Raw genomic sequence first — 15,825 nt, 5'->3', positions numbered from 1 at the left:
ACGATTTTGTACCAGTGCTCATAGTTTGCTGAATGCCTATCTAATACCCCAAAGAATTCTGAGTGGAATGATGTGCGCTACCGAATAGGTCAATTAAAGCTTCCAGAAAATGTTTTGATTGCCAATTTCCGAGGATTCAGTTATGGGTAAATGTATTTTTTTGCAATCTCACTTCAATGTCTTCATTCTTGGTTTTGACATTCAGTAGTCTTTTCAATGTTCTTGAATTTCTTTGGGTTCATTGTGGACATCTTCATGGTTTCAGATTCTACCTTGTGTGGCATCAACACAGTCTGTCATCTGATCAAGGCTTGTTGTATGGCTATTTCACTTAATGTTTCCAACCTGTAAACAAGTACCCATTCGAAACAGAATTGGTTTTAGCTCATCCTGTCAAGCATTAGGAAGCACGTTGAGGTAATTGGTGTTCAGACCTTCCTCAAGACCCTCAAAGGTATGAGGTGACACTTATTTTTAGAGGACAGTTGCGTTCGTTTGTGATCAACTTTACTCATTTTGTGAAAGCACCAAAAAGTAAGAGGGGTGTCAACTGTGTTCAGTCTGGTCCAAAGAGGCCTAAGGGAGGCAATGGTGGATTGGTCAGGCCCAAGCTGTAAAGGTAATATTGTGCCACGGTCCACTTCCCAGTTCGACTGTAGGCCAGGGAATAGTGAAATGTTCATAGTGAGAGCTATTTCAAGGAGTGGGCCAGTATAGACTGTCGTGCCACCAATACAAGATCATGTGGTGGGTAGCATCTCTGGATTCACTCCCAGCCCTCCGGATGAGTCTGTTGCACTGAAGGCAAGCTGTCCCAGTATTGTGCAATGAGTGGACTTGAACGGAACAGGAGGGTTTGGGTGACTCGTTCACCCCTTTGGAGATTCCCTTCTACTCCAAAGTGGTGCATCGCTGGTTCAGCACTAGGGGGACCCGGGAAGAGGCCAGTTGTCCTTTACCCACCTTCTCTGACGCCATGGTATGGGCATCGACCGGCCCAGTGTCTGGGGTCGCTGCTGACCTTGTCAAGCACAGTTAGCAATCAGTCATGACTCAACCCAGCATGCACAACAAGTTTCTGGATGCAGGCTCCCAGGAAAGGATGTGCAGGACATCCCCAGGTGATTCATCCACCTCCCTCTTCAGGTGTGCTAGCACTGGGGTAAGTTTACCAGGCCTCTGCCTAAAACATTTGTTCCGGATTGGTTCCTCAGAGCCTGTAGTTGTCATTCGCCCAACACTCTGCAGTGGCAATTTTAGGGCTGATATTCGGGGCAAGGTAAGTGCTGTGATGCGTTGTAGAAGGATGGGACAATGTTGGATTGAATAATAGTGGGTCAGAGACATCAAGCTAAATGACCATCTTGTTTGGTGACCCAGCCACGCCCCTGAGTGCTGAATTAATGAAGGATATATTGTGAAGAAGCAAGGGAACCCAAGTAAGGTCTACCAGGGACCTTTGGAATTAAGCTATTTTTAAGAACAGTGGTCCCTAGAGAAACAACAATAGAAATGGGGGACTGAATATAGACCTAGTCAGTACTATATTTGTCTAACATGTCCAGCCGGACAGAAGTCAAATATTTAATATTTTAGATTCAAATAGGAACAATATAGACAAACAATTTTGTAAGTGGGACACAAGCCTGCATCCTACTAAACTGGGAGGGACAAACCGCGAAGAACACAAAAGGCTCAGGTAAAGCTGTGGGTTTGTTGAACATTCAATTTTCAATGTAACAAACAATTCACAAGGGAACACCTTTACACATTAAGTGATAATTTAGAGCAGTGCATAAGGTGTATAGGGTGTCGACGGCGTTCCGATCCATATAAACAATAGATGGATCATCATCAGGACATTTAAAATAAGCATGCCTGTGTACAATTGCCTGTAATATCTGGGGTACAATGAGAAGAAAAACGGGGAGAAAAGAAGGAAATACAAATAATTAAAGGAGAGCTCCGGTTCAAGTACACATATTTAAAACAAGAAATACGAACTAGTCAAGTTTTGGGAGCACCACATGTAGATTACTAATAAGCACTTTCTTTAACGATCAACTCTAAAGGAGGCCGTGTGAGTAGAGATAAAAACAAGGAAGGAAAGAAAAAGTAGTAAACTGCACGTGACCGTGTGAAAGTGCCTAAGAGGAATGAAAAGGCGAGCAATTACGATGTGAGCTGGGAAGAGTGGGCACGCACATTCAATACGCTTGGCCGTGAATAAACATTTAAGCAAGACACATAGATTTGGCCAAATCCTGCGTAGATATTGATAGATATGAAGCTGAAGGCATCGGTGGCGAACAGCTAGATCTACAGAAGGGAAAATAGAAAAGCTTTAAGGTGGAGGGAAAAAAGGGAGAAAATTGAAATGGATGCCAGAGGATGAACAGACTGGTTCTTACCAGAAAAATTGGATCAGAGGTATGTGGAGGAACCAGACCGTTTAGGGAGTCAAAGCTAGTAGATCAGTATTTATGTAGACTGACCTGTGCAAACAAGGATGAATATATTGGGAGAAAGTAAGGGGCGTGCTAAGTAATCGCCCGAAAAACAGTCTATGAAGGCAGGAAGGCTTACTCATCCAGTGAAGGCAATGGGAAAAGTACAGTGGCTTGTATTTCCAGAAGGGGGAGGGAGCCGCATCCGCGTGCTCCAGGGTCCAAACAAATGGTTTGCTGTAAGGAAAGAATAGGTTCGGTCTATGAGAAAGTGGTATCTTCAAGCCTAGTAGTAAATCGCGGGTGAGGAGAGAGCGCATAACTGTGTCCGTGTTCCTAGGAAGCAGGCAATATGTGCTGGCTTCCGGGATGTGGGAGAAAGCCATTAGCCTGCTGGTTTTTAGGGCATGTGGTGGTGCGTGATTGGACATAAATGGTCACATGGTCTCTGTAAATGGAAGAGGAACTAGAAAAGGACCGAAAGGATGCTAGCCATCTTAAACAGGTAAAGCAATGGCAAGGTGGTAGATTGTTAAAAGCCACTCTAAGAGCCGTATTGTTAGAAAAATAACAGGAGATACAAAATGGAAAAAAGCGATGAGTGAGAGAGAGGACTGATATCGAGAGATATAAGAACCAGGAAATAGGAACAAAACATTTTTTTATTTTTTTTTAATCATAAAAACGGGTAGCAGACTTTGTTAAATTGCTGGACAGTAGCGTGTGTATTCAGTGTGTGAAGCTGAGCAGCGAGTATCCAGCGCTTACGTGATTGTAGTGTCAAAAAGAGATAATTGCAGTCGTTCAGTGGCTGCCATATTGGAATGGTGAAAAATTACCTCCACCTCAAGTTAAATGCATGAAATGTGAACTTAAATAAAGAGGTACAGCGGAGAGGGTTGGGGAACAATAACATAAGGGTAATAAAGAGACACAAGCACAGTGCTATGTATACATTGGTGTAAGGATAGTAATGGGTTACAGATGTCAAACACATAAACCACAATTACTTTAGGCTTTATATAAGTGTGGTCCAGTCTTCAAGCCGGTTCAGCCCTGTGTGTATGCTGTTGGGCTTCAGGATCCATTTTAATTCTTCCTTATTGAGTAGTTTGGAGAGGTCCCCTCCTTTCAGGGGTGGCTTAACCACACTGACAGTCCAGAGTATGTCATTCTCAGTATGATCAGTTTCCTCAAAATGTTCAACAAGGGGGGCATTTTGTGTCTTGTAGCGTACTCTGCTGCGGTGTTGGCAGATCCTGATGCGTATCTTTTGGGTAGGTTACCCAATGTAGATTTTATTACATGGATATAAAATAGCATAAACAACATTACATGTGTTGCAATTAGAAAGATTTTAGTTCAATTTTAGGATTTTCAAAAACAAATTCTTTACATTCAATGGTGAAGTCACATCCACTGCAGTTTCCACACTTCGCGTGCCCAGTGAGAGGTGCCAGGCCCCAGTAATCATTGAGGGTGTTCGAGGGCTTGGTATTGGGTAAGGCTGCATGTACAAGATGGTCTTTAATATTTTTTTTTCCTCTTGAAGGGAAACATCGGATGTTCAAGATTGAGTGTCCCAGCATTCAGGATCCCCCAATTCTTAATGATGGTTTGGCGTATAATGGTAGAAACCGTCAAAAAGGTAGTGACGCAAACCAAGCGATTTTGAGAGTTTTTTTCTAGGTTCAAGGAGGACGTTGCGAGGACAGTACCAGGCTCTTTTCATGGCATTGCGGACTAGCCAACGTGGATACCCTCTGCTTGTTAGTTTGTTATTCAGCACTTTAGCCTCATGGAAATAATCTTCTTTGAGTGAACAATTCCTCCTAATCCGGAGGAACTGAGAATAGGGTAAAGAGTGTGTGCGCGGGGATGGTGGCTGTCGTATCTTAATAATGTATTCCGCTCGGTAGGTTTGTGGAAAAGGCTGGTAATTAGTACTCCGTCTTTATGAAGGACATTGATGTCAAGAAATGGAATGGAAGATTTGTGTGTCAATGTAAAATTGAGGCCCTCGCAATTGTTATTGAGCCAGTGGAGAAATAAATGCAGGGTTGTTTCAGTATCTTGCCAAATCAAGAAAATATCATCTATGTATCTCTTCCCCGTAATGCCAATATTAGAATGGATTAAAAGGTGACAAATGCAGTTATTCTTAAGGGAATCCATGTATAATATCGCTAAGTTAGGGGCAAAAACGACCACCATCGATGTGCCTTTCACCTGTTGATGATACTGCTCATCGAATAGGAAAAAATTCCTGGTGAGGTAGATCTCCAAACCTTGAAGTATGAAGACTGTGGGGACCGCAAGATACTGAAACAACCCTGCATTTATTTCTCCACTGGCTCAATAACAATTGTGAGGGCCTCAATTTTACATTGACGCACAATAAATCTTCCATTCCATTTCTTGACCTCAATGTCCTTCATAAAGACGGGGTACTTACTACCAGCCTTTTCCGCAAACCTACTGAGCGGAATACATTATTAGGATATGACAGCCACCATCCCCACGCACTCAGACTCTTTACCCTGTTCTCAGTTCCTCCTTATTAGGAGGAATTGTTCACTCAAAGAAGATTATTTCCATGAGGCTAAAGTGCTGAATAACAAACTAACAAGCAGAGGATATCCACGTAGGCTAGTCCGCAATGCCATGAAAAGAGCCTGGTACTGTCCTTGAGATGTCCTCCTTGAACCTAGAGAAAAACTCTCTCAAAATCGCTTAGTTTGTGTCACTACCTTTCCCCCAGTTTATAACATTATATGCAAAACCATCATTAAGAATTGGGGGGTCCTGAATGCTGGGACACTCCATCTTGAACAGTGTATGTGACTTCACCATTGAATGTAAAGAATTTGTTTTTGAAAATCCTAAAATTGAACTAAAATCTTTCTCTTATTGCAACACATATAATGTTGTTTATGCTATTTTATGTCCATGTAACAAAATCTACATTGGGCAAACAACCCAAAAGATACGTATCAGGATCTGCCAACACCGCAGCAGAGTATGCTAAAAGACACAGAATGACCCCCTTGTTGAACATTTTGAGGAAACTGGTCATACTGAGAAAAACATACGCTGGACTCTCATTAGTGTGGTTAAGCCACCCCCGAGAGGCAGGGCTCTCTCCAAACTATTCAATAAGGAAGAATTAAAATGGATCCTGTAGACCGACAGCATACACACAGGACTGAACCGGCTTGAAGACTGGACCACACTTATATAAAGCCTAATGTAATTGTGGTTTATGTGTTTAACATCTGTAACCCATTACTATCCTTTCACCAATGTATACATAGTACTGTGCTCGTGTCTCCTTATTGCCCTTATGTTATTGTTCCCCAACCCTCTCCGCAGTACCTCTATTTAAGTTCACATTTCATGCATTTAACTTGAGGTGGAGGTAATTTTTCACCTTTCTGATATGGCAGCCACTGAACGACCGTAATTAGCTCTTTTTGACAGTATAATCTGAAAGAGACACGTTAGTGATATATTCCGTACCTTAGAATATCCCCAGGCATCAGACTGGATCTGGAAAGTTTTCGTCAGCAGTACCCCTGCGTGTCGAAAGGTGGCGTTGTGCAGCTCCACGTCCGTCGCTGGCGTCATAAGCGCCGAGATGACATCACAGAGACTACTTAGGCGCCACCCATGCACGCTGACATCAGTTCTTTCTTTTTCCGCGCCAGCAAGCGCAGATCCGGTTAGAGCACGTACCCTAGTCACTTTTTGACTATACTTTTGAGACTTTTTCTCTTCTCTTTTTGAGTCTTTGACTCCTGGTGCCACTTAGGGATGCCTGGGTTTAAGTCCTGCGGGGCCTGTCGCTGCACGATGTCAGTGGCCGACCCCCATGGCGTCTGTCTCTACTGTCTGGAGCACAACCATGACTCCTGGTCATGTTCCGACTGTCTAGCCATGGCTCCGAAGGCCTTACGGGAGTGGTCCCATAAGCTGCTAGAGGCCCGGCAGTCGTCTCTGTGCCGTTCGAGGTCCAGGGGTCGATCGAGGGACAGATCGCGGGGCCATCATCATCGCTACTCGGGGTCGAAGTCTTCACACTCTGAATCGGGTAAGAGACGACATAAGAAGAAGCATTTCCGCTCTCCAACGTCTCCCCGTCGGTCTCCGGACGAGGGGGCCGGGGGTACCGCCACCTCGGCTCCTTTGGAGACTGAGAGTTCTGCGGCCTACTCTCCCTATCCGGGTCTGTCGCTGACTCCTGCCCAGGTGCAAGATTTTCTTGCAGCCATGGACCGCCTCTTCAGGCCTCGGGCTTCCGCCGGCATGCCTTCGGGCCCCGTGGCCCCAGTTGAAGGTCCTCCCTTGCCGCCGGTGCCGCTGGTGGCTCCGGCGCCGCAGGGCCCTCTGCCAGCGGCTCCGGCCCCATCGCCGCTCGCGGCTCCGATCCCTGTGCCGCCGTGGGTTCCGTTCGTTCCGCCTTTGCCCGGGTTTCCGGACAATTTTGCACCTAGTTGGGACCCTAATTGGGACACCGAACTGGACCGACGCTGTCCGGCGCCGTTCGACAATTTGTTTTCCCCCTGTTCCTCCCCCACCTCTGCAGCCTGTTCCACGGGCAGTGGAGGAAGGGGATGACTGGGAGGGGTCTGAGGACCCTCTTGTACGGGTCGGAACAGGAATGGACAGAAGAGCTAGAGAATGCCGGTGGCCTTGACCTCTCCTCTGACCGGGTTTTCTTTCTCCTCCTGTGGTGGCCAAGGAGGAGGGGGCTACATACACTGTGGTGCTCCGTAGAGCAGCTGAAGCCCTTGACCTCGACCTGCCTACGGTGACCCTCAAGACTAATCTTCTCACTGAAGTGCTTCACCCGGCGGCAAGCTCTTTGGAGCCCCTGCTGCTGTTCAATGAGGCCTTAACTGACATCTTGATGGGCACCTGGTCTAGACCAGCCACGGGGGTTCCCATGGATAGGAACATAGCCAGGCGCCATCGCCTGACCCCGGGTGACCCTGCTTTTCTGTCTACCCACCCAACCCCGGAGAGCCTGGTCATCCAGGCCTCAACTTCCCAGAGCGCATTTCCTACCGCTCGCCGGATAACGAATCTAAGAAGCTGGAGCAGTTTGGCAAGAAACTGTTTTCATCTGCCAGCTTAGGGCTGCGGTTGGTGAACACCGCATGCCTCTTGGGCCGCTATTCCCATGCTGTGTGGGACATTGTTGCGCAGATGCTGCCTCAGTGTCCGGAGCAGGCTCGGACAGTGCTTTCCCAAGCTTTTGCTGAGGGGAAAGATGCAGCAAAGTTCGCCATCAGGTGTGGATTGGACAACGCAGACTCACTGGGTAGGGCGATTTTCCATGACAGTGCCCCTCCGTCGCCACGCCTGGGGTTTTTCAGGGGATGTGCAAAGTTCTCTTATGGACATGCCCTAGGATGGCACTCGCCTGTTTGGCAATAAGGCAGATAGTGCGCTGGAGCGTTTTAAGGACTCCCGGGCTACGGCCAAGTCCTTCGGTCTCTCCACCACATGCCCGGCCACATCTGCTTTTCGTTCCGTTCGTTGCCACAGAAGGGGCACCCCGACACGTTCGTTCAGCCCCAAGCCTGCGCAGAACCTACCTCAGCGCGGCCACGGACGTGGTTCCCAACGCGGCTGGACGGGGCCAGCGTGCGGGTCAGTCCACCTCCACTCCCGCAGCATTCTCCTCAAAACCTTCGTAGTCCGAGCTTTGGGACTCACCCCAAACTGGTGGGGGGCAGGATTCACCATCACCTCCCCCACTGGCGTTCCGTTACCTCGGACAGGTGGGTGCTGCAAATCGTTCGAAGGGGCTACTCCCTCCCCTTCGAGACTGCCCCTCCAGCCATGCCACCTCAGTACCCCTGCATGTCGGACACCATTTTGCGATTCTCCAGCAGGAAGTCACGGCCCTCTTGGCCAGGAGGCCATCAAGCGCGTACCTGGGCCAGAAGTAGGACGTGGTTGTTATTCCCACTACTTTTTGGTCCCCAAGAAGGACAAAGGGGGCCTGCGTCCCACCTTGGACCTCAGGCATGTCAACCGCTTCCTCCGGAAGGAGAAGTTCAAGATGTTGACTCTAGCTCAGGTCTTGGCTACCCTCGACCCTGGAGACTGGATGGTAGCGTTGAACTTGCAGGACGCATATTTTCATATCCCCATCCTGCCGGCCCGCTGGCGTTACCTGCGGTTCACATTAGGCCAAGAGCACTTACAGTTTTCCGTGCTCCCCTTCGGCCTTACCAGTGCCACTCTGGTGTTCACGAAAGTGATGGCGGTGGTCGCAACTCCTCTGCGCAGATTAGGGGTTCCAGTCTTCCCCTATCTCGACGACTGGTTGATAAAGGCGGGCTTGCCCCAGGCAGTCGTCTCCCACCTCCAGACTACGGCGGATCTCCGGCATTTGCTGGGGTTCTCCATCATGCCGAAGTCGCACCTGAGTCCCTCTCAGAAGCTCCCCTTCATCAGAGCGGTTCTGGATTCAACGCAGTTTCGGGTTTATCCTCCCGAGCAGCGAGTTCAGGATATTCAGGATATTCAGGCTATGATTCCGGTCTTTCAGCCTCTATCCCGGGTTTCAGTCAGGATGACCTTCCGGCTCCTGGGCCTGATGGCCTCCTACATCCTGCTAAGGCAACATTCCAGATGGCATATGCGGGCTCTGCAGTGGGACCTGAAGTTCGAGTGGGCACAACATCAGGGCATCCTGTCCAATCGCGTCCAGATCTCGGAGGACACTGCACGACAATTGCAGTGGTGGCTCACGAATCGTGATTGGGTCAATGGCAGATCCCTCTCCCTTCCCCCAACCGGAGCACACAGTGGTGACGGATGAGTCCCTCCTTGGATGGGGCAGCCACATGGGAGAGGCGGAGATCAGAGGCCTCTGGTCTCCGGCGGAGTCCCGGCTCCATAGCAACCTTTTGGAGCTCCGGGCGATCCGACTTGCACTGAGAGCATTCCTTCCCTCTGTCCTGGGAAGTGTAGTGCAGGTGTTCACAGACAACACTACCGCCATGTGGTACTGCAACAAACAGGGCGGGGTGGGGTCGTGGACCCTCTGTCAGGAGGCTCTGCGCCTCTGGACATGGCTGGAACATCAGGGCATTTCCCTAGTGGTTCAACACCTGGCAGGTTCTTTGAACATCTGGGCAGATGAACTCAGCCGCCGGTGCATGGTGGATTATGAATGATGTCTGAACACGGACGTGGCGCAAGGTCTCTTTCTGCAGTGGGGAGAGCCTTGGTTAGATGTATTCGCCACCGAAGAGAACGCACAATGTCATCAGTTCTGCACGTTGGAATTTCCAAGGCGGCACTCGCTCGGTGACGCTTTTCGTCGCGAGTGGAGTTGCGGTCTGTTGTATGCCTTTCCGCCTATACCACTTCTACCCAGAGTGCTGAAGAAGATCCGGCGTGATCGGGCCCAAGTCATTCTTGTGGCTCCGGATTGGGCACGAAGATACTGGTATCCCGAGCTACTCAGCATGGCGATTGATCCCCCGATCCGGCTGCCTCTTCGGGAGGATCTTCTGTCGCAGCAGCAGGGGACGGTCCTCCACCCGAACCTGTCCAGCCTCCACCTCCATGCGTGGAGATTGAGCGGCGACAGTTGACAGCTTTTGACCTTCCTTCCGAAGTCTGTGAGGTCATCTTGGCAGTCAGGCGTCCCTCCACTAAGAGGGTATACACCTGCAGGTGAAACAAATTTGTGGCATGGTGCACGGCAAAGGCTGTGGATCCTCTTTCGGCGCCTCTTTCAGAGGTTCTTTTGTTCCTTCTCTCTTTCGCCCAGCAGGGCTCTGCTCTGGGTACTGTCAAGGGTTATCTCTCGGCCATTTCCGCCTATTCTACGGCTTCCAGATCAGCCTTCTCTTTTTAAGTCCCCGGTCGTTAATCACTTCCTGAAAGGCATTACTCACATATTTCCTCCCGTGCCTTCATCGTGCCTCAATGGGACTTAAATCTTGTCTTGACCTATCTGATGTGCGCTCCCTTTAAGCCACTTTATAACTGTCCCTTACGTCTTCTCACTCTCAAGACTGCTTTCCTGGTAGCTATCACCTCTGCCAGACGAGTGAGTGAGCTCCAGGCTTTTTCTTCTAAACCTCCTTTTCTCTCTGTACATCCGGACAAAGTGGTTTTAAGGACTCGTCCTTCTTTCTTGCCAAAGGTTGTCACGCCCTTCCACATCAGGCAGACCATCACTTTCGCCACTTTCTTTCCGCCTCCACATCCTTCAAAAGAGGAAGAGGGGCTCCACCATCTGGACCCAAAACGTGCGCTCTCGTTCTATCTAAAGCGCACACAAAAGTTCCAAGTGGATGACCAACTTTTTGTTGGCTGCGTGGGCGCCAAGAAAGGTTGGGCTGTGCACAAACGGACCATCTCTCGTGGGTCGTTCTGTGCATCAAAGCCTGTTACTCGTTGGCTAAGAAGGAGCCTCCTGTGGGGCTGCGTGCCCATTTTACTAGGGCAACGGCAGCCACTACTGTGTTGGAACGCGGCGTTCCCTTGCAGGACATCTGTTAGGCAGCTACGTGGGCCTCGCTGCACACTTTTACAAAGCATTACTGCCTGGATAGCCAAGTCCGGAGAGACAGCTTCTTTGGCCGTTCTGTTCTCCGTGACTTTCTGGTGTGATCTTGGTTCGCAGACCCTCCACCGGGGTTGGTATTGCTGGGTTATCTATTCTAAGGTACGGAATCTATCACTAACGTGTCTCTTTCAGATGCACAAGTTACTTTTGTAACGATATATCTGTAAGAGACATTAATTAGTGATAGATTCCTTAGCGCCTCACCTATCCTCCCCGTTCTGCAAACTGATTTCTAGGGTTAAGGTCATCCCTTTCAGGGCCCTAGTTTCATGGCACCAGTGGTCAGTTTCTTGCATGGCTCTGCATTCCAGGCGCTTAAAGTTGTGTACAGAACTGACGTCCGTGCATGGGTGGTGCCTAAGTAGTCTCCGTGACGTCCTCTCGCCGCTTACGACGCCAGCGATGGACGCGGAGCCGCACGACGCCACCTTCCGACACGCAGGGGTACTGCTGACAAACTTTCCGGATCCAGTCTGACGGGGATATTTTAAGGTATGGAATCTGTCACTAACTAATGTCTCTTACAGATATATCGTAAGCGCCAGATACTCGCTCCCCGTTTTTATGATTTTAAAAAAAATATATTTTCTTGTTTCCTCATCTCTCGATATCAGTCCTTTCACTCTTATCGCATTTTTCCATTTTGTATTTCCTGTTATTTTTCTAACAATCCGGCTATTGGAGTGGCTTTTAACACTCTACCACCTTGTCATTGCTTTACCTGTTTAAGATGGCTGCCATCCTTTCTATCCTTTTCTAGTCCCTCTTCCATTTACACTCAGAGACCACGTGACCATTTCTGTCCAATCACGCACCACCACACGCCATAAAAACCCAGCTGACTAATGGCTCTCTCCCCCGCATCCCGGAAGCCAGCACACATTACCTGCTACCCAGGACCACGGAGCGAGGTAAGCACTCTCTCACCTCACCCGCAATTTACTACTAGGCTTGAAGAAACCACTTTCTCCTAGACTGAACCTATTCTTTCCTTAGAGCATTTGTTTGGACTCTGGAGCACACAGCTGCGGCTCCCTCCCCCTTCTGGAAATACAAGCCACCGTGCTTTTCCCATTGCCTTCACTGAATGAGTAAGCCTCCCTTCCTTCATACACTGTTTTTCAGGCAATTACTTATTTCCCCCCCCCCCCCCCCCCCACTGACTTTCTCCCAATATATTCATCCTTGTTTGCACAGGTCATTCTACATTAATACCGCGCTACTACCTTTGATGCCCTAAACGGTCCGGTTCCTCCACATACCTCCTGGTACCTCCTTTTTCTGGTAAGCACCAGCCTGTCCATCCTCTGGCATCCGTTTCAATTTTCTCCCTTTTTCCCTTTTTCCCTCCACCCTACAGCTTTTCAATTTACCTTTCTGTAGATCTTCCAGGGGACAGGTTAAGCGCTAAATTCTATCCATGATTGATACCGTTACGTCCTTGCTAACCCACTTGCTCGGGGGAGGTCTGTGCATGTTCCACGGACTGCATGCCCCGCAGCGCCTCCTTCCGAAGTGCCGATTATTTATTGGCTTCCCATTTCAGCATCTCAGCTGTCCAAAGCTATCGGGCAGGATATCGCAGTTTGGCATCAGGCTAGCATCAGTGCCAAGTCAATAAATTTAAATGTTATTGCTTTCATCTTGGACCTAGGCAAAAGCCTCAGCAAACAGGACAGTGTTTCAAAAATATGGTGGCTGTCGCCATGTATGGAATAACTGAATCCCAAGAAATCGAAGAGGGCAAGGCAATGCTAGATCATGTGATCGAAATTAGTGTCTACCTTATTGCATTTTGGGTACGCTGCTTGTGCTCCACTGAACATCAAATTTATTCTCTTAGATGTGAGGTAAACTATGTGTAAAATAATATTGGATTAACTAAAATCTAGCATTACTTTGTGCATGGGGTTTGTTCCCAAATAGTGGCCTGATCCCTATTCAAGATCAGGAGATCAATGTCAGCAAAGCACCTGTTTCCGCAGGCCCCTCAGCATTCCCTTGGCTTGGTGAAGGAGCGCTCTTATACAGTAAGCTAATGACTTAAATCGTACCAATCGTGGTAAAAATGATCTGCAGAGTTTCCTGTGTCATTTGCTTGTCTGTCTCCTTATGCCAGTACACCTGCATCATAGACCTCATTGCTCCATATGTTAATAAACAGTGTGGCGGGAGGGTGCTCTAATGTCTCATGTAGATCCTGAAAGGTTTTGAGTGCATCATTCTCAAAGAGCTCTCCCATGGTTCCAATACCCCTACTCCTATTCCCTCAATCGCCTTCAGTCCCCATTGGGGTGTTCCTCTCCAGTCCCCATTGGGGTGTAGGTTAGGCACGGCCGTTAGTGGGAGTTCTCTGGTATAGGGGTATTTAAAGCTTGTTCTCTGCAACGTCCTGGACCAAGCATATATTTGAGTGTCAACCAGGTTATTTGGTGTAGCGTCTTGTGATTTGTGTAAGTGATGAATTATTTGAAGCCATGTTTTGAGTGTGGGAGTGTTCACACTCCCCTCTTGGGGACAGGTGCGCAACAAGTCACTCGCCATTTAGTTGTCTATACCAATTGTGTAGCCAGATAATGGAGTTTAGGAATTACAAGGCTGCCCTCAGTCTTGGGAAGGACAAATTTAGCAAGGGAAATTCTACGACGTTGTGTGCCCCAGGTTAAGGATAATAGATTGTCTATTTAATTAAATATAGTAGGGGGATACTTGAATTTGGACTGTGCCGAAGTAGTACAGTAGGTGGGGCAACATCACCATCTTGGTCAAAGCGGCACGACCCATAGCCAACAGAGGTTATGTCAGAATGCTATAATATATATATGACATAGTGAGGCAAGTGTTGCTTATAGATTACCCCCAAGCAATTAGGTTGCCATTCAGTAAACCTGTACTCCCAAGTAGCAAAAGGTGTGTGGTTCTCAATGTAAGTGTTCTCCTTTGTCTGGTGGTTGTTGCCTCATCCTCGGGTTCGTGGACAGTGTATGCGTGGGATTTATTCCAGTCTACCCCCCCCCCCAGTCCTGACACAGCACCAAACTCTGTGAGCTTCTAGTGCCCCCACCATGTCAGGGGCTCTCTGCAAAAATAGAGCAACAGGTCATCTGCGTATAGGGAAACATACAGTGTGCTGTTATCTATTTACAAACCTCAAAATGCCTGGCCCTGCTGGATTGTGAGAGCAAAGAGCACCGGTGATGAGGGGTATCCCTGCCTAATACCCCTTTCAATGCGGAAGCTTCCAAGATGAAGGCACTGGTCTGCACACAGGCGATGGGATTGGTATAGAGGACTTTGGTCCATGTGAGGTAACCTCTGCCCAACCCCATGCTAGTCATGACAGTATACAAATATTCCCAACCAAGAGAGTCAAAGGCGTTTTCCATATCCGCTGCTATCACCATGGCTTTGAGACATGTTGTGGGGGTGGAGAATGAAACTGTATTAGCTGTCTTATGTCAGGCTTTATTGTGGATGGGCACAAACCAAGTCTTATCTGGGTGGATAAGATCCTGAAGATGCTTTGTAATCTGGTGACCAAGACATTGCTACTATAACTGTCTTGCACACTCTGTTAAGTAGTATCACAGTTCAAAGCATTAGTTTTCTAGACCCTAAGCCTAGCACGTACACACTCTACCGAGTAACATGCAAGCGTCATCAGTAAAGAAATCCATGCCACATATGTCATTTGCAATGCCATGCTGCTCCCTCCTTCCAGAGGTGACCTGCTGACAGAATGTTCTTCACACATTTGGCCAGAGGACACAGCAGGTAACAGCAGAGGCCTACGCCGTTGTACTTGGAGGTGTCCGGACTGTGAAGATACAGGCCTCTGGCTTTCTATGAACCTGCGTCTGGACTTGAATGAGACATGGGTATTAGGCCACAGACAGCAACACGGTCAACTTTTTGTGTGCAGTCTCTAATGTGGCACATTCCGCCCTGGGCACAGTTTCGCCAATGCAGCGGAAGTCCATTTGCGGCACAATTCTTTGTTGCAACAGCACAGCCTGTTCAGGTATAGTTCTTTGATGCAGTGGAACAGTTCTCTTGGGCAAAGTTGTTGTCTCTCTTCCTGCCTGGAACCATTCATATGCAAGGACTGTGCCCACACTCCTCAGGACAGACAGATTACTCTCCTCCGTCTTCCTGTTGGGACAGACCCACACAGCATTGGGACACCTGCTCAATTAGTCGACTCCTTTCCTCTTTCATTAGGCAGATTGGATTCTAGGTGCTTTAGGTCAGAGGAACAGCCTCTTCCTTCCAAACAAGGCTTCTGGTGATGACCCCTCACCTTATGGAATCTGGCTATCAGCCAGACACCAGCTCTGGTAGCTCTGCATTCCTCAGTGGAGCCCTCCCTTCCTTGGTGAAAGAAAACTTGGATCTGTAACAAGTGAGTCAGTGGCTTCCAGTTCTATTCAGTTCAAACAGACTGGAGGGTGTGGATTCTCTGCACTTTGAGAAATGGTTTGGGGTGTTTCTGTTTCAAGTGTCCTCTGCAAGCTGTTCTTCAGGACGTTCTTTGTGAAGTGATGCTCCTCTTAGCGAGGTGGTTGCCAGTCTGGAGTACCTACAACAGAGCCACAAAGGCGTGAGCTTGCTGCACCTGGCCATCAACTGTCACAATGAGCGGTGATCAAGTAAGAGCGCAAAGGCTAACCTCACCCAAAGTGGGTCACTTTCATCTTCACAGCAGCGACTGCAGTCCCACACTGTACCTTCTACCACATAGCAGTGTAATATGGAGTAATCGGTATTTTCCCTCAGCGC

This window comes from Triturus cristatus, chromosome 1_2 (assembly GCF_964204655.1).
Source record: "Triturus cristatus chromosome 1_2, aTriCri1.1, whole genome shotgun sequence".
NCBI lineage: Eukaryota > Metazoa > Chordata > Amphibia > Caudata > Salamandridae > Triturus > Triturus cristatus.
Note: the sequence above shows the minus strand (reverse complement) of the source record.